At 35.8% G+C, this 19,492-nt stretch overlaps 1 pseudogene across 1 annotated transcript in view; it reads right to left on the bottom strand.

The window, feature by feature from the left end:
• Positions 1 to 320: 320 nt before the first annotated feature.
• LOC149561206 (pentatricopeptide repeat-containing protein At2g03880, mitochondrial pseudogene) overlaps positions 321 to 19,492 on the bottom strand; it is a 35,884-nt pseudogene continuing 16,712 nt past the window's right edge. Inside the window, exon 2 of the transcript XR_016363791.1 lies at positions 321 to 491. The product of XR_016363791.1 is annotated as a pentatricopeptide repeat-containing protein At2g03880, mitochondrial pseudogene (transcript). The remainder of the gene's footprint in view (positions 492 to 19,492) is intronic.

Here is a 19,492-nt window from a genome sequence, read left to right on the forward strand (position 1 = left end):
AAATCTTTTAACATCCGTTACAATTTTTTTAAAACCTTTCTTAAACTGCCTATAAATCTGAGCATATCTTGGTAGTACAATGCTTGTGCAAATTCTTAAAAACGGACAAATCCATACAAATCTCGTGTATAGCACAAGCATGGCACTTTACAGAGAATCTATATGAAAACAGAATTCCGGAGATTTAATCATATTTCAGATACATGTAGAGAACGAAAATATGGGCGTTAAAAATAGCAAAAAGGCAAAGTAATCATAAAAATATCTAAACTTACTTTATCAGTTTCGACGCCTCCAGAGCCACCATGCCTAACAGAGCGTTTTGGTTGTCCTCTATCATCGTACTCAATGAGAATTGAATCAATGGCTGTTCCGCTTCTAATTATAATCTGCCGTATTCCTGCATGGACCTCATCATCCCAAGAAAATCCCCCTTCACCTCCCCATGGTCCACTTGTCACCGGCTTATCTGCAAAATCTTTAATATTTGCCTGCAAATCATCACAACATCAGCTAACATCCATATAATTACAGAGTGTCCTTAGAATCTTTCTATAAAACGGTCAAAGAAGTGAAAAAGAACAAGAATCAAGGGAATATAGGTCTATATAAAAAATTATGATTTATGTTTTAATCAGATTTTGTTGACTAAAAGTTTATAAGGAAATATGTATAAGATCAATAGTTATTTGATTAAATCAATTGAAACATTTTATTAGAACTGATGGTGTACTATGATAAGGATATTTGTGCATAAGAATTAAATCAGTTATAAATTTATAATGGTTAATTTTAACAAGAAAATAGGGAATATGCATTGGATGTCAACTCAAAATTGCCACTCTTTTATCTTAAGTGCATAACAACGCGGCATTCATTGCAACCATCCAGAAATCACAACAAAGTTATAAATACACAAAAACAACTAAGAAAATCACCAAAAAAAACATAATATACTCTTTTAAGGAGTTCAGGGTGCATGAAATTAAGTTATTATCCATGACAACTATTAGTACCCTCCCCATCTGAGTTGAATGAATTAATACAACAAATTGTCTAGGTTTTTCCTAACGTCGACATATCAATAATATTTCTTATGTAAGTTTTATCCTTATCTATCCTATGACCTATCATTGAAATCAAATAATTAAAGAAGGGAAACTGTAGATCATGCTATTTCATCTCATTTTATATTATCCAAATATCCAATCATATTTTATGATTTATCATTAGAATAAAATGATTTAAGAAAAGACAATATAACTTATGTTCTTTCATCTAATTATGAATAATACCTTCTCTAAGTTATTTTCCTCTATTTACATTTTAAATATTCTATAATCTATCATCCAGATGAAACAATTAACTATCTATGAATTACCTCTTATCTATTTATTTTTTCATCTAAATTCTATATCAGATTCTATGATTTACCATTGGAATGAAATATTTATAAAAGAGAAACTATAGATCATACTATTTCATCTAATTATAAATCATAGTTTATCTATATTTTTCCCTATATCTACATTTTGTATCATATTCTAGATGAATCATTAAAATGAACTGTAGATCGTAAAAACTATGAATCTAAGGAAAATATTTTGATTGTGGAGCTGCCTAAAATTGAGTCCTCGCCTGACAAATAGAGTTGTCCCTAGATGTTTTAGATGGGACACGCCCAACTCCACTGGTCGCCGTTCTCAACATGGCAAAGAAGCAAAGGAAACCTCAGCGACTGAACAAGGCCTTAAACTGCCAAGGAACTTATTAATAATGCACTCAAGTCTAGACAACACTTTTGAGTGCAAACCTATGTTCTCTCGGAGATAGCAGGAGGGCTTTATAGAGAACTGAAAGTGGTGTAACCACGAGTTTAAGCATGACAGCTGATATCCCAGTAAAGAGATTCTTATTCCCTGCATTTTATACTGATGAGCAAGTTGGCAAATGGGAAAAACTATTCCTGCCCAATGACAGAAAATTAAGTTGCAAAGAGGATACCAAAAGAATTGAACGGCTAAAATCGTTTTGCTGAGATGCAGGTCAATTCAAAGGGATAGCATTTCATAAAGTTGCTTGCTCTTGAGCTTTTTGTAATGGGTGATATTCTGTTGTAATTATATTCTCTTTACTGGCACCAGCTAGTTGCTACTGAACATCTGTGTGGCTTACTTATTTTGGATTTTTGTTCTTCTCATCGTACAAAAGCATTTGTACAGTGTAATAAAGACCAAAGAGAAGTATGTATACGATGTAAGAAAACTTGTAAACTGGTTTTAATCCCTAACCTAAAGAATGATGAATAACCTTCAGCTTTTGTCTCACAGTCAGAAATAGGTCGTCTTTTGGCAAGGAAACGGACTATAGAATTTACTTCTCTATCACAATGTTAAATTGAGATAATCTTCTAATATCCCATAAAACTCCAAGTTTGTCTTAAGAATCTTAAGAATATTACTTAGCTTTAGCTTTTAATTAAGAAACGATTATTTATTGGGGCTAATTTCATGAGATCCAAAGTTTTTTTTTTTTAAATCTCATTACAGGTGGTCATTTTTTTCTTATTTTAAATTAAATTGTGATATCAAGATGAACACTTTGATTTTATAATATTTTCTATAAGAAAATATTTGTTTCACAAAATTGTTTTGTTCCTTTCTTTCGTAACATCACAGATCAATCTTTAAAATTTCTTATGTTTTCAGCCCTTAGCCTAGTTGATATTAAAATTTTGAAAACTAAGTTTAAAAGAGTCCACCATTTGAAAATAGCTTCAATTGGTGAAACCCTATGAATTAAATGATCGCAAATGACTTCCATCCACAAAACCAAGTCATTTTTACACAAAACCATGTGTTCCGAACTGAAATTGCAACTTGGATTCTTCATGCATCCCTTAGAGCTCGCAAATTAATAGTATTTTCTACATTTTGAAGGTGGAAAAGCTATTATCTTCACAACCCTCAGTTGCAGAAAATAAATTGTTGATGAGTATCTGTTCCTTTGAGGACAAATATGTGTAGTAACCATGTCCAAAATAAAGCTCGAAACATATCATTGATGACCTACTTTAGCCGGAGACATGTCCTGGGCTCTAAAAGCCATGTCCCTGTACTGAAAAGGGTCTAGGGAGTTGGGCATGGCCAAGGGATGTCCCCTCCTTGTACCCAATTCGCCAAAAAAATCCGTAAAAATGCTTCCTAGGGACAGCAACAAAAAGAATTTATGTACCAGAGACAGCCAGGGACACCTTGGACATCCCTCGATTGTCTCCGGTATGGACAGATGTCCCTGATGAGATTGAGCAATATCAACAATTAAAAACACAATTCTCTTTTAAAAACTCATTCTTTTTTAATTTTAGAATGGGCCCCTCCTTCTAAGTTCACCCTAACATGCTTATATGACTTTGTTCTTGGTTCATCTTAGCATTCGTCTCATAGCAAAAAGAGAGTTTGAAGGAAGCCATTGAAACAAGAGCAGCAGCACATGCAAGAGACAGAAGGAAGAGAGGGCAAATTTCTTGGTTGAAGCTTGAAAGAGGTAATTTACATCATTCCATTCTCTTGTTTTTCAATATTTTTAAAGTTAGGACCTTGAAATGGGTGAATTGTTTTCATCTTTTTTGCATTTTTCAGCACTGAATCTCAAAGAAAATGAACAGCGGTGAGGGTGGTGCTAGTAGTGAGAATGAACTGGAAGTCGGTGGCGGAAAACTGTCAATAGATTTGAATGTGCTGAGGCTAGTAGGCGACAGCAACCCAACTTATTTAAGTGCCCTTCAACTGTCATGGAAAAATATGCAAGGAGTCCGTTCAAGAAGAACAAAAATTCTTCTCCAATATGTTACACCTAGGGATCAGAAAAAAATTCAAGGAGGGAGTAGGGTGTGGGATTGTTATGTTTGTTTGGGTGACTTTAGACACAGTTACACAAGGGTGAAGTCTCATTTTTTAGGTATTGCATGCCAAGGGGTTAAAGCTTGTCCAGGACTAAAAGAAGAGGAGAGGATAGAGTGCCATAGATAGCACATGGAAGCTGAAATGGGAAAACAAGGTTTGGCAATGTTAGCACCTTCATTTGCAAGTACACAATCATCTAGGTCTAAGTCATTCATTATTGGTAGTAGTCATGTCAACACAATAAGAATGAAGAAAATGAGTGGTGGCGAGAAGGAAGCATCAGTTCAAGGTATGTTTAATGTGCAAGCACAAGAAGCCATGGGCTCCTCGATTGCCAAATTCTTTTTTCTCATGACATCCCTTTTCAAGTGGCTTGTTCCTCTTATTTCAAACAAATGGTGAAAGATATAACCACTATCGGTCCTGCTAATGGGAATTTCATACCCTTCCAATATGCAGGATAGAACATTCAAGGCTTCAAGATGAAAAAATGAATATTGAGTCCTCTCCTGAATAAAGACACCACTTATGCTAAAGATTGCAATAAAAGATCATCAAGGTGACTCCAAGGTTCCTCCTAAATGGTGGATCAGACAGAATATAAAATTTTCTAGGCCTATGAATATATTTTAATAATTCAATATGTCAGTATCACAAGGGGACTTGCACTAGTTCACTGAGACTTAGTCGACTTGACTTTGAATGATATGGCTTCACAATGTGCAATGAAAATATTCCAACTTACGAAATGCAATGCAATGAACTTAAACCTATAATTCTAACTTACGTCTACTCTACTCTAGGATGCAAGAAAGTCAATATCTTTTTGGACTCTAAAAAAAAGTAATTGTGTCATCAACTCCACTCACCTAGTGCAATCGTTTATGGTGTGCTCAAAAGATGTTCAGATTACTACCATTTCATTAATCTAATCTATGGATGCAAATCAATGAGCAAGTACCAATTGAAGTTAAATTCATAATAATGTCATTTGATCATGCAAGGCAAAACTTACAATAAGTAAGGAGTCAGTGGTTTGGTCTATGATCAAGTCAATCAAAGATGCATTCACAATTACTTTTACCCAACTAAACTACGCTTAAGAAAATTCTAACTAAATACTTGAAATCAAATCTATCTATTCTAAATTAGCAATGTAAATCACCATGCAATTCTCCAAAAGAATACAAATATTCACCATGCACAACATAACAATGTATATAGAGAAAATATGGCGGTATATTTGCAACGATTCTCTAACAATCTCCCTTAGAATTTCCATACCATGCCCCAATTACAATGAACAACCAAGATTAAATAAGAATCAATGGCTCAGATTTACAATGAGAAAACCTTGATTAAGGTTACTATAATCATTAAATACATAACCAAAGAGAATAAAACACCTCAAAATGAGCAATGAGAAAATTCAAAGGCATGAAGACTAATGAGAAAAAGAAAAGTTGCCTAGTCATCATAGAACTCAACTCCTAAGAGATGCACCCCCTTTTATTTCTCCCGTCTAGCAAATTCTAGGAACTTAATCATAATTACATAAAGTTCAACCATGACAATACTAGGTAGGCTACTATGTTATAGTTCAATGACCTCTAACCTCTTCGTGCAGGTATCAAGTATATGGTCCCAATCTGAAGTATGTCGCTGCAAATCATTAATGAAAATAATAAGAGAGAGAAACCCATCCAAGACCTAGGTAGGAGCCTTAAAATTATTTTTTAATATTTGATTTTTAATTTTTTTGCATTAAAAAAAATAATTTTTAATTTTTTTAAATTTAAAAAAAACATTTGGGGATAGTTGGCCGGCCGTACTCGGTACGGTTGGGGGACATCTAGGCCTCCCCTTTCCATACCAAGGACGGCCAGTCGTCCCCTCTTTTCCCAGCCGTCCCCAAGTTTCGGGGACATCCCCTAGTAATTTGCCTTTTTTGGGGACGTTTGGGGGACATCCCATACCCATCCCCTTGTCCCAGATAGCGAAACTCCTATATTTTGGCTGAGTACGCGTCCCCGAGAAACACAACTCTAAAGTAAACTGATTTCATCTCTTCTTTTAACTTCTCACAAGTACAACTCACTAGAAGCATCAATGTCAAGGCCAAGTGATAACTTGATTGCAACAAGGACTTGGAATGTGTCTCAAGGCAAGGACCCTCAATATCAAGACACTTAGCCTCTGTATGCTCAAGTATAAACCTCCTTATGGACAAGAAATGGTACCAATGACCAAAGTAATATGCACTTCCTCTCTTATTTACACATTGAATCGAAATCAACACATGAACAATCTCTTATGCTTATAACAAGGAGTCATTTTATCTACAATTGGCTGACATTCATTCCATGTCTCCATTCTTGGACCTTATCCATCAACAATGTGGTCCTTCCATATGCTTGGACCATCCTAGTAAGGAAATGCTCTACTTGTTTCTTGATATCACTAACCCATTCCCTTACCTCCTGATAAATATTCCTTATTACTTCATAGGTATAATGTGACTCCTAAGAATTGGGTATGTATGGAACAAGTGCAACACACTCATGCCCTATTGGTTTCATGTGCTTGTTTATGAACTCGTTCAACATCATATTCTCTAATTCTAGTGCTTCTTTCTTCTTTTCCAACATATCCATTCTTTCTTCAATTGCATATGGAGTATCCCTCAACTCCTGGAACTCTTGCCTCCTAGTGGATTGCCAATATCAAATGATATGATGTGATAACCATTTGGAGTGACCTCATCATTTTCTTATCACCTACTAGGACAGCCATGTGCAACAAGCGAGATTCCAAAGCATTTTTAGTGATACAACTGAACTGCTTTGCTTGCTTTGGTGCCTTTTCTTTATGTATCCTTCTTAGGTGTTACATCCCAAATTTTGCCCTAAAATTTTAAACGAATTATAGCCATTGTTATAACATGTGAAAATGAATTAATTAAAGCCGTTGTTCATTCCTTCATGATCATGTGAAATTGAATTAGTTAATTATAGCCATTGTTCATTCCTTCATGATCATGTGAAATTAAGTTAGTTAATTATAGTTGTATCAATTTAATTATCATATGAAAGTGAGTTAATTATAGTCGTTGTATCAATCTATTCATGATCATGTGAAATTGAGTTAGTTAATTATAGATGTACATATATGATGAGCATGTAAAGTTAGTTATCCTAACATTGATGAAATCCCTAACAGTTACTTGATGATTTTGAATTAGCAATTTATAAATCTTGAATTGATGTCTTAGCGAGAATGTTGTTTTGAATGTTTACAGGATGAAGACTAAAGAGAGAGGGGAAGCATTGCGAAACGAGGTCATCGGAAGGGGATGGTCGAATGGTTCAGACATCAGAATCGACAGGTTTGACCTAAAACTATTTTGGCAAGGTTACTAGGACTTGGCAACATATTTCATGGTGGAACCGCATGAGCTATAAAGTAAAACATTATAATAAAACAACGTAATATAAACATAAGTTCTTACCTTCAAGAATTATTAAATATTCATATCATTTAAATATTATTTTACATTCTCAAATATGATAATTTGCAAATAATAATAAAATGACACCATTACATTAAAAATGTTAATCCAATGATGCCACCTTATCACTACGTACATATAAGCATAGTTGAGAAAACAAAACAATAATAAAATAATATTATTTTTTTTTAAAAAAAACCTTTCATCTTCTTCTTTCTCATTTTTCCCTCCTTTCATTTTTTTTTCTTTTAAGCTGATTGGAATAGCTTTCAAATATAATCTTGTAACTGAAGGTAGCCATAAGGTCTGGCTCATTCTTTATTATGGATTCCTTAATTGTCTATCGGCATTCTTTCCTTCTCTCGGCCTTCAAGTTCTTTAAGCATTCAAACTCCCTATTAGCACCCTCTTAATTTGCAGAGACAATCCGAACATATATACTGTGCTATCCAACTAAGTTTACTTGCCATGGGTTTCAGTAAAAGTTGGCAGATTCATCCAATACACAAGGCTTAATATAAATAATCGGGCAGAGTCACGTAAGGGTTTTTATACAATCTGTAAACCCGTTTTCATTCCTTTCTTCCTGTTAAGTATTGAATATAAATTTACTCCTTTAGCTGATGTTGTTGTTCATCGAGTTCCTTAGTAATAGCATAGGATGCTATGTCTTTGACTTAAGCAATAAAGCTGTCGTATCTCTCTTTAATCTATCTTTTTCATATTGAAATAAAATAACACTGATAAATATAGTCTGATGAATTCCTTGTACTGATTTAAGCATATAAGCTTGCCATCTTTCTAAATATGTGAGATGATAAATTTCTTCGAATTCATTTATGGCTCAAGTCAAGAATGTTATCAATCCAGTATAAAACAATTACAAACTGATTTACATATATATATATAAAATAAGTGAACACCAAGGAATTCACCAAGCAAAATGCCAGAATATGGTGAAGAAGGTGTGAAGTATCATAGTGAATTTAATCTAATAGCACTAAGGAGTCACCGGCTTGATGGCCTGAAAAAGGTGAGGAGGTGCAGAGAAATCTACAAGAAACAAGAATGTTATTAGAATAAGATAATAACATGATAAATAAATAATGCAGTAGCTCATGCAGGTTCCACTCATGAAGTAAGTTGTCAAGCCGAGTGCTAGAGATCGAGTTTGACGACCCACATTTTGAAATCCTTGGCTAGGGTGGAATTAGGCAGATTTGCCGAAACAAGTGATCTTTGTTGATTGTCCAGATGCTTCAATTATTTTGTCGAATAACTGTTGGGACTTCAACCCACCTGGATACTCTGATGGCTAGATTAATGAACATCCCAAGCCCGACCTCAGGGTAGGGAGGACCATTCTATTAAATTGGAATAAGTGGAGATAAGTAATGGTCCGGGGTTGGGAGGTTAAGCCTATGTTAATGCTTCTCCTCTCACCAAAGCCAAGGCTTGGACAACCAATAAAAGAACCTTCACAATATTCACTATATGTTCATTTCACCTCTGAATATTTAGTTATTTCATTTCAAGATGAAAGTTATTTTACTTTTTAATTAGCTTCTACAAATAACTTTACTTAAATTAGATATTTCCTTTCAAGAACATCTGTTACTTAATTTCAACTGAATAATTAGAAGTAGTTAAATGATTACATCTGATATTTACTTTCAGCCGATTGAGTTAGTTAATTGTTATCTTCTCATTATGCATTCTTGGTATATTCAGCATTGTAAATAGATTTTAATTCAGTTTTTAACAGCCATTGGAAATCTTAGTCATGTGAATTAGGAAATTAGTTTATTTCTAGATTGAAACTTGATTAGGAAAATTGGTATGTTACATTAGGAATGTATCAATGTCATCCATCAGAATTACTGCCTCCACTTTTATCTTGCATGCTCTTCCTTAACTAATTAGGGACTATGGACAAATCCACATCATTGTCTAATGGCTCATCCTCATTAAAAGTCCTTTCAAAGTTGAAATGATCTCCTCATCAGCCTCTTATATATTGAGACCAGGCTGTCTCATCTCTCAAATCAGCTACCAATTGCATAATGGGAGATGTTGGTAATATCTTTGTCCCTTACTATATTGATTGTGTTGGTGAAGCTCCTCCTCGATCCTTTTGAGGTAGTACCTGTGCATCCCCACCTTGTTCTAAACTATGTTCCTTATCATGCATCTCTACATCCCTTATTGGTGAAGAATTCATGGTTGAAGTAGATGTGGTAGACCTATGCCTTTTACTCCCAAATCCCTTGTTGATAGTCCTCTCACTTGTTTGTGAAGTTTCAACCACACTATCCCTTTTCCTAGAGGTTTGTCCCTCAAGTGTTGCTTATCCTTTAATCATAACTTGAGGAAGATTCCTCATTTGGCATCCTTCCATATGTAAAGATAATACCTTACTTCCTTAACCTGTTTATCTCCTTGTCTACCATGCTCTCGATCTGCCAACCACTTCCCTCATCAAGATGCCCAATTTTGTAAGCTTATTGACATATGACCAATTGGGTGGCTAGATAGTTTGCCTTTTTCATGCTCATAATGAGGGTGACTACGATTTCCACCATCCTTGACTTGATTGGGAATGGGGAAAATGCTACACTTCCTCGTGAAATCCACAAACATCCTAGACCACATCTTTTTCCTTACAGCATATTCATCTGCTAAATTTGCCCAATACTCCTCAATATTACGATAATAGATAGTTTTCATTTCTATTTAATGATTATCTATTGTAATCTATTGTAAATATTAGAATCTTTCTAATATTTAGTTAGTTGTTAGTTACCTGATAACTAGAATAGAATGTTTATATTCTTGACAATTGTTTCCTTAAGGAAACATCGTTTATTCATTTGTATATATTGATCTATTGATCTCTATTAATAACAAGCAAGTATTTTACCAATTACTTTCCGTAATATGGTATCAGAGCAAAGACTTTAAAAAAAATCATTTTTTTTAATTTCAAATGAAATTTTGCCTTGTTTTTTAAAATTGATTTTTTCTCTATGCCTAGATTTTTTACTATGTTTTTTCAAAAACCCAATTAAGTTTTTCTATGACTGGGCGATCAAATCCTCCACTTTTTCGTGCCTGTTTTTTGTCTACCAATCACACCAGTTTTTAGTCATTTTTGGCTAAAGGCTTTTTTTTAAATTGCATCCATTATTTCCTCCAGATGCGAGCGTGTATTTAGCTGATTTTGGAAGGTTTTTTTTCCCCTGGTCACAGCTCTGTTTGGACGCATTTCTACAACCCGTGTGACCTACACAAACATACCATTTTTCAACATTTTGCTGCTGCTGGTTGGACATCATTTTGTTGTGTTTGGTACCGTCTAGGGTGTCTAAAACTCTCAATATCAGATCCGCACCCAAAACATGCATTTTTTCCTGCAAAATCTGCCATTTTTTAAGCTATGTACGTTTTTTTTGAAACCCCAAATTTATATACTGGATCAAAAAAAAAATATTATAGATCCTTGGTTGGTTTGTCGAGAACTCCATTGGGTTGTCCTCCATTTTTACTAGGTGCCTCAATTTGTGTGCCTTGATTTTCAAGCCAACGGATTCTGAATCCGATAGCATATTCCCTCTAGGTTTTTCAAGCTCTTGTTTGGGTACCTCTTCATTTGCTTTAGGCCTTCCAACATTTTGCCTCGAAATCTGTGTCTTCAGAGAATTTCACATGGTACAAAATGCACCATGGCATCACTGACAAACATTTTGCTCAAGGGAAATCATAAATTCAATGCTTGGAATTATGGCACATGGAAGCAACGGATGCTAAAAATATTTGAATATCCGAATACTAATTAGATTGTTTTTGGTGTTACACAGCATCTGACTACAGCTGGTATTGATCAGGATACATGGGGTGTGAAGACAATGTCATAGTGAGTAAATTGACCTTTAAATGCCTCAATTTACACGGAAAATCAAAATGTTGATGCCATGAAGTTCAACACAATTTCTGAAAACTAATTTTGAGGACCTAGTCTGAGTACAAGGTCTGCATCTAGATATAATCAGACTTCAAAATCATGAAAACCATGAAAACCATGCCTTAGATAACCAAATTTTAACCTCAAAATGGAAATATCAGACTTAATCTCAAGACATCAATTCTGAATTTTCTGAGGACTGCCCTATAACATGTCTGGAAATGCCTTAAAATCCATCCAATCTTCATGGCATATGTACTCTGACCAGTGTGTTGTGAGGTTTTCACACCATCACCCCAAAAATTTTGGGGACAACCTTTTTCGGTTGCCTTGGCAATAATTTTTGAAGTTCTCAAAAAATTTCCAATCTTAGAAAATTTTACTTCTTGGATGCCTTCAGGCCCAGAGGGAGGAGATTAGATTTGTTTTTTACCTGGTTTTAAGCTTGATTTTCTGGAACGACTAATTTTATCTTTAGGTCAAACAAATTTCAAAAAACAACACTTGGCAAGATAAATTTGTGAATTTTGTACTTAGACGATTTTTTTTTTAACATTTGGATATAATTGTATAAACTTGAGCAATTTTCAAACAATTAAATTGTTGCTAGATTTGGGTTTGTTTTTTGGAAAATTTTAAATTTTTCGGTGAAAAATTTAATTTTGTGATGTGAAATCAAATTGGAAAATCAATTTTAGATTCTAGAGAAATGATTTATTTCTGTTAAAAAATTAAAATTAAAATTGCAAGATCGATTTTGAATTAAATTGCAAAAATTGGCATTAAATGGGTTAAATTTGCCTTGAAGATTTTAAAATATTTAAAGAAATTAGTGATTTAAAATTGAAAAATTTGATTTTGGCTTGCCAAATCTAATTTTTAATGATATATTAATTACTAAATTATTATTAAATGAAAAATGTTTAGCATCTCCAAAGCTTTATTAATTTTATTTTTGCAATTTTGGACTAACCAGCAATTTAAAAATGCAAATTTTATTGTGGTAAAATTAATTTTTGGCTTATCATTTAATCTGGGCCATGTTTGTGCACTAATTAATTTTTTCCTTCTCTCGCAGGGCTAGTCGGCCAGCTAGAAGGAGAGTGTAGAGTTCAGTTTAAAGGGGTTTCCCCTTTCTTTCCTCTCTCATTCCATCAAGCAGCTTCTTCCATCCTTGGCGATTTTGGCAAAGGGCAGTTTTCTCGTCTTTCGTGGATTATCTCTTGGAGTCCATTCTTGGCAATTTTTCTTGGTGAAGGGAGCACATTTCCAGACTTAGCAATTTTTTGGAGCAGCTCTATGTGCTTTGGCAAATTCTCTTGAGGGGCAGATTTTCATTGCTTGGCGATTTTGCTTGCAATTGTGGACATTTTCAAACCTTGGCTTTTTTTTTTGTGGAGGCAGTTTTTTGCATTGTTGGGAGATTTTTCTCTTTCCATTAGGGCTACGATTTGTGCCCTAGGTGACTTGAGGGGGGCAGATCTAAAACTTTTTATTGCTTGGTGATTTTTTGCTAAGTCTGATTTTTGCTAGAGAGCTGCAATTTCTACCCTAATTGGGGCGATTTTATTTGTGAAGAAGTACCAGATCAAGTGATAAAGTCTGATTTTTTGGCACATGCATGAGTAATTTCAAGTGGACAGAGTTCTGATTTCTTCAGCTAGGGCATCAATATTTGCAAAGGGGCTTGAAAGTCTTGGGTCTGATCCGAAATTCAAAAGAAGACCTGGCCATTGGTAAAGGTAAGTTCAATTCATTTAGAGTTGAAAGTGGTCATTAAACGGATTTCGCTCCTTGTCCTTGTCTAGTTATGTTTCTCTTGGTTCTTCTTGCATTCATCATCCACCACTTCATCCTCCCATCCTAGGTTGAAGATTGGAGATTGATAAGGGTAGAATCCATGATAGGTCATTTGAAGAGGCAGAAATAAACTAAACCACCCTGGGTTGAAATTGGGAGATATAAGTGTAGTCCATCCTAAGGTAACGAAGAGGCAGAAATAAGTGGTAGTCTCACCCCTAGGTTGAAGATTGGAAGTTGATAAGTGTAATGATAGGACTTGGCGAGGCAGAAATAAATTAGAATCCATCGATAGAAAGAAGGTTGGAGATCAATAAGGATAGTTCATATCACTTAGAACGAAGGGGCAGAAAGAAGTGTTTAAGATGGTAGATGTTAGCGCAAGCAAGAACCCTAGGGGAACAAATACTAAAAAAGATAAAGAGAATATGATGCCCAAAACAACTTTCTTCTCGAAAATGAGGCGAATAACCGATACCAATGTCGGTACAGTAAATATGATACAAGTAAAGGACAAACTAAAGAAAGGACAATCCCCCATGGCAAAGAAGATATAGGAAGTAGAATTGTACACACAGCAACTTTTTCTCCTACCTTGCCTTGTCCAGAGTTGGCTATGGAGTGCGCATTCAGGTTTGATCTGATCAATAAATCCATCATTTTTTATGAAGGGAAGAGGGTGTTAGCCAACATTGGCGGATAGGCAATCAAAGAAGCATTTAACATTCCCCAGTACAAGAGCATGACAGTGGTGATGATGGATCAAGCAGCCAAGCCATTTCAAGATAACCAAGAAGCTTATTTCATGCATCTAAAACGCGATTGGCTACACAAGGGAAACAAAGGAGTAACCAAGTCATCGAGGCTCGCAGTGGCAGATTTCAAATCAAAATACGGTGATCTCATTGTGCTCCTCAGCCATATCATGGGCCTAGCTCAAGGTATGCAATTCAAGAATTGGATGTACTTCTTTATTGATGAAATTAAAAAAGGAAAAAGAAGATTTGATTGGGCTAGGATCATTAGCAAGAATCTAGAGTTGCAACTTAGAACCGTACAAAACCAAAAAGAATTCTCCATGGGATCATATCTGCTTTACCTAATTGCTAGATTGTATAAAAATCTAGGACTTAAAGCCTTAGGAGAAATTGGCAGTGGACCGAGACAATATTTCTTGCATGAATGCTATCCACAGTTTCATTTGCACAACAACAAAGATTACAAAATATTTTGTGACACCTTTGCCATGAAGACAATAAGGGTATTACAAGGGACACACGTGCTAAGAGACTTTCATCAGAAGTAGAAGCAAAGATTAAGAAATATGGGAGTTGGTTCATCTAGTTTCCGCAATTCACATACATTAGAGTAGCAGGAAGCACAATTTGTCCCAAGAGGCTTCCAAGATACCCACTCGACAAGGTAGTTTTGATGGAATTGGCTAGGCACCTTGAGCATTATGACAAAATAATGAGACTCGAAGGTAAGACAAGGATTACCTTCTCATTCGGAATTGGCAATGACAATTGCCCCAATCGTGTCGCCTTTGCAGCTGCGGAGAAGGAATTGGAATGGTATCATCTAGGATGGTACAAAGCAAGGCAAAGATTTGATCTTAATGGTCTTATCAAGGTATCTCACAAAAATGCATTTAAACATGTTCCCACTATAGAAGACTTTTGGGCCAATGCCAAGGATGACTTTCATGTGAGAAAGCTAGCTTTCTCAAGGTTGTCAATGAACATGATGAGAGATATCAAATGGAGAGGCCTTGATATTCCCGATCAACTGGAAGATGATGGAGATGTGCTAAGAGAAGATTATGATACAGTAGAGGGAACAGAGTTGAATCCAATAGATTGGGATGAACATCAAGATCCTTCCTTGGAAGCAATCACCAGGACAATTGATTTGCATACCGAGTTGTGGTATAATTGAAAGTTAAGGAAACTACAAAGTCAAAGGGTACACCTTACTTATGAGAAGATGAAGCCAAAAGAGGATCCAGCGGAATCAGTCGAACAAAAGGGTGAAGGAAGTAGCCGGCAACAAGAAACAATTAGAGGCAAGAAGAGAGCTTTGGAGGTTAAGAAAAACAAAAAACATCCGAAACCTCCAGCGAAGAGACAGCACGCAGCACCGTCAAGGGAAAGTATAATTGAGGTTAGAGGCCAAGAAGATAACACAAGTGAGCAAAGCACCACAGTAGAAGTGAGCTTTGATTCACAGTCAAGTGGTTACAGCAATAGCACCGAATACTCTCCTCTCTCAGAAGACCAACAAGGCGATGACATGGTAGTTACTAGTGGAGAGGAAGATGGACTGATTGATATTGACGAAATAAGCTAGGCGCCCAAGGCCGTTGGTGATGATTGGCTAATTGAACCAAATCCAGATTTGGGGAGATGCACCACACCACTATGGTTAAGGCAAATGCTTATGCCAAGAGGCGAGGTAGTAACTGCCCAAACAGTTGAAAACATCCAAGGATTAATGGAAAAAGGTGATAGAACAAGAAGCAGATTGCAAAGACAGAGGCAAAGGTGATTAAGAGCGACAGTGATGGTCATTGAAAGGTCCAAATTGCTATACCAACAATTGACAAGGCATTGGATGAGATTGCGGCCCAAGAATACGAGATAGTGGAGCATAACTTGGGAAGGAATACAGATGACATGGAGTGTGAGGAGATCCAGGAGGGCATAGTTTCAATAAGAGAAAGATTGAGGAAAGCAAATGAAAAGATCATAAAGTTGGAGGCCGAAAACAAATATTGGAGGGATTGTCAACCAATCCAATAGCTGCACCAGGCAGCCCTTCCTCAGGACAGCGAGAGCAATATAGAAGCGATAGTGGCTCAGCTACATGAAGTCAAGGTTCGGATCAATGATACAATCCAAGATGGGCGAAATTTCTTGCCTTCCTTTATCTCGACATTCTGGTCATCAGTGACTGCTAGAAACAAATTCAGAGTATTTGAAGAGGAGTGGAAGGATTTCCTTTCGGTCAAGGATTTAGCTATTCAAAGGCTACAGGCGTTCATTAGGCTACCAGAGACATATTTGGAAAGGGCCAAGTTGGTTGATGAAGGAGGATTGAGTATGGTTGAGTCTTGGTTTGTTGCCTTAACTACCAGATTGAGAACACTCGAGGAGATATAGAATGCAGTTGCACAGCACAGCCCAAGCGTCGACACTTCCATTTCAACCATGATGAGCGACGTTGAGGCAACACTTGATTGTGAACACATCACAGAAGAGGACATCAATGAGACAGGGCTTGGATCAAAATTGGATGAGTTAGGAAAGGTTGCTATCAAGAAAAAAATATTTGGGCACCCTTTCCTCCCTTAATGCCTTTATTGGATACGCAAAAGAGTACGAGAAGGACCATGAGAAGACACTACAGGTAGCAAGTAGCATGATGAAATCGGCTGAGCTCAAGATAAAGCATACATCTTGCCCTCCCATGGAGGAAGTCAACGAAAGGCTAGCTAAGTTCATTGCCTTAGCTAAAAGGATGAAAGAAAAGGGGAGATTTATATTAGAAGATCATTTGATGTAAGCCCAAGTGGCAATTTCTTGTTCTTCTAGGGTAGGACAAATGTCTAGTTTTGATTGGCTACCATTTTGGTGCCTTCTCATTGGTTGCCACTTTCCCTTTTTTTACATTGGTCCATTGATGAGGTGGCATCTTCTCATTGGCCGATGGGGTGGCAACCCTAATTAGGGTTTTTAGGATCCAATCTGGATCGTCGGTTTTGCCTCTATCTCTACCATCAATTGTAAATTTTGGCCTCTATATAAGGCCATTTGCTCTCATTTGTAATGGTTGAAGAAAATTGTTGCAAAGGTAATGCCAAAAAATCGCTTTTCCTTCTCATTGTTGTGACTTGCATGGTGATTAAGAGCTTTTGGTATTGTTGCATGGTTTCTACTTCCAAATAGTTAGAATAAAATTTCTTTTTAAGTTGTTATGTAAAGAGTAAAGTAGATGAATAGTTGCATGGTAGCATTGGTGGATGTTTGATAGGGATCTATAACTAGGCCACTAGCATCCTAGCAGCTTGTTGGGAAGCCTTGTGTGGTAAACTAATTCATTTTCCTTTGAATCATTGCATCTATGGAGGTGGAGCCGCTAGTTAACTTTCATTATATTCGATCCCCATCCATTTGCTAATCTTTCCATTCATAAGAGTACAAGTAGAGTAACAAATAGTTTAGTAATTGGAGCTTGAGGAAGGAAGTAAAGAAAACATTATCGGTACACACACCTCCCATTACCATTACCATTACCATCACCATCAATGCCATTTGAAACTCATACCTAACCATCATCACCACCATCTCATAAAAAGTCCAAGTTGTCCTCAAACAAATAGTGTAAGGCCGCCTACATGATTACCAGCAAATCAAATCGATATACTGAGTTAGTATCCACAGGTGTAAGGAACATTGGAGTTCTTGCTTATGTCTTCATAAGTATTAACTTTTCAAGAGAGGAATTGGGTGTTTGACACTCTGTATCAGATATTCAATTGCTAATATGTTATGTAGTGGTACAAAAACTGATGTCAACACAATGTCCGTGAGTTTTAATAAAGGTACGAAGACACTTTATGAATCAATTATGAGGAAAAAAGCCCATTTTTCCCATGATATGAAATTCTGACTTTTCTGAAGACAATGTCTGAAACATACCTTTGTTGAATAATTTTGTCCACAAAACTTAATGTTTTTTTGTTCAGGTATGGTTCATCAACACTCAGCAAAAAAGCTTTATGTGATTGGTGGCCTGTGAATTTTCTCTGATTTAAAAATTTAAAAAAAAACTCTAACTTATTGGGAAAATTTTCAGACTTAGTCTAAATACTCATGCATCATTAGCCCCTTGGCTACTCCAATTTCATCTTGAAACTCAGACTTTTGTCTTCCAATGAACCTGCAACCAACCCTGATATGATTTGTTGGATGAAGAAATTTTCACAATTTTTGCATAAATCAATTTTCAGGAAAAATTTCAGATCTTGATCTAAATACATGTGTTTTTGTCCACTCAGCGCACTTTGGATTTCCCTTTGGCAGTCGAAGAAAATTCTGACTTTTGTACATCTGCAACCTTGCTATATCAGTTTTCTTGATCATGGTTGATGTCTTTCTTTTTGCAGCTCTCCTTTCCTCAGTCAATTTTCTTATCAACTCCTTGGCTCTTTGTTTGACCGCCCTCAACTTTAAAGTCAATCCATCATCTACATTGTACTTATAGTTGTTGGAGGTTCTTTCAAAAAATTATAGTTGAAAACTCACCTACATAGCCAATGTAGGATAAAAAATGTTACCTTGAAACCTGTGTGGTGGAAATTTATTTAATTCCCCTTTTAGTTTTATTTTATTTCATTTTATTTCACCAAAGAGGAAAATCAACCAGCTTAGGGACTACATAATCCTTCAAATTTGCCTTGATCCCACTAAATAATCTTCCTTCTCCGTATAAGTGAGAATCGACCCTCATCAAAACTAATAAAATCCCAATATTTAACAGTTTCGCTTAACAAAAATGGTCCTCAAAGGGAAAAATGACCTTCATCTAGATTAGGGGAAATTTCAAATGCATAAGGATGAGTGGAAATTCTTCATCCATCAATATTTTTTCCAACTTCCCAGCTCAAAATTATGTAAGTATAGGATCAGTAGAAAAACAATCTTCATAGTGACAAAAGGAAAATCCTTGTCCATAAGGACTTAACAAATTTCACAAAATTTTCCAAGTAAAGAGTCCAATGGAAAATTGATGTGAATAGGGACTCATAATCTTTGTCCTTGTTCTTGATGTCCAAGAGGGGAAAAATGACCCCCATAGAGCTAGTTGACCCAGCACTTTTCTTTTTTATTGCAAATCTCCTCTTGTGAGTGGAAAAATTACCCTTATAAGGACTTACATGATTTATCGCGTAGAATTATTCCCATTAGGATTTTGACCATTTTTTGGAGTGGAAATTCTATTTTCATTGGGACAAAAGAGCAATTTGGGAGTGGAAATTCCAGTTCCATTGGGACAAAGTACATTTTTATAAAGGAAACTTTTTGGACATATTTTATATTTTATACATTATAAAGTGCACTATGAAGCCCCTATGTATAAAATGTCTTTATAATGTATTTTGGACTATTTGACTAGGCAAAATATTAATGCACTTACGAATTTTATCTCAAATCATTACAACTTGACCCAATGCAACCTTAATCTTGACACTCCTATTTGCACTTGCAACTTGATAACTTAATCACTTGACCAATCCTCAAAGTTTTGAGCTCTAAA

This window comes from Cupressus sempervirens, chromosome 4 (assembly GCF_028749045.1).
Source record: "Cupressus sempervirens isolate cs-2001-9-10 chromosome 4, ASM2874904v1, whole genome shotgun sequence".
In the NCBI taxonomy this organism is placed as follows: domain Eukaryota; kingdom Viridiplantae; phylum Streptophyta; class Pinopsida; order Cupressales; family Cupressaceae; genus Cupressus; species Cupressus sempervirens.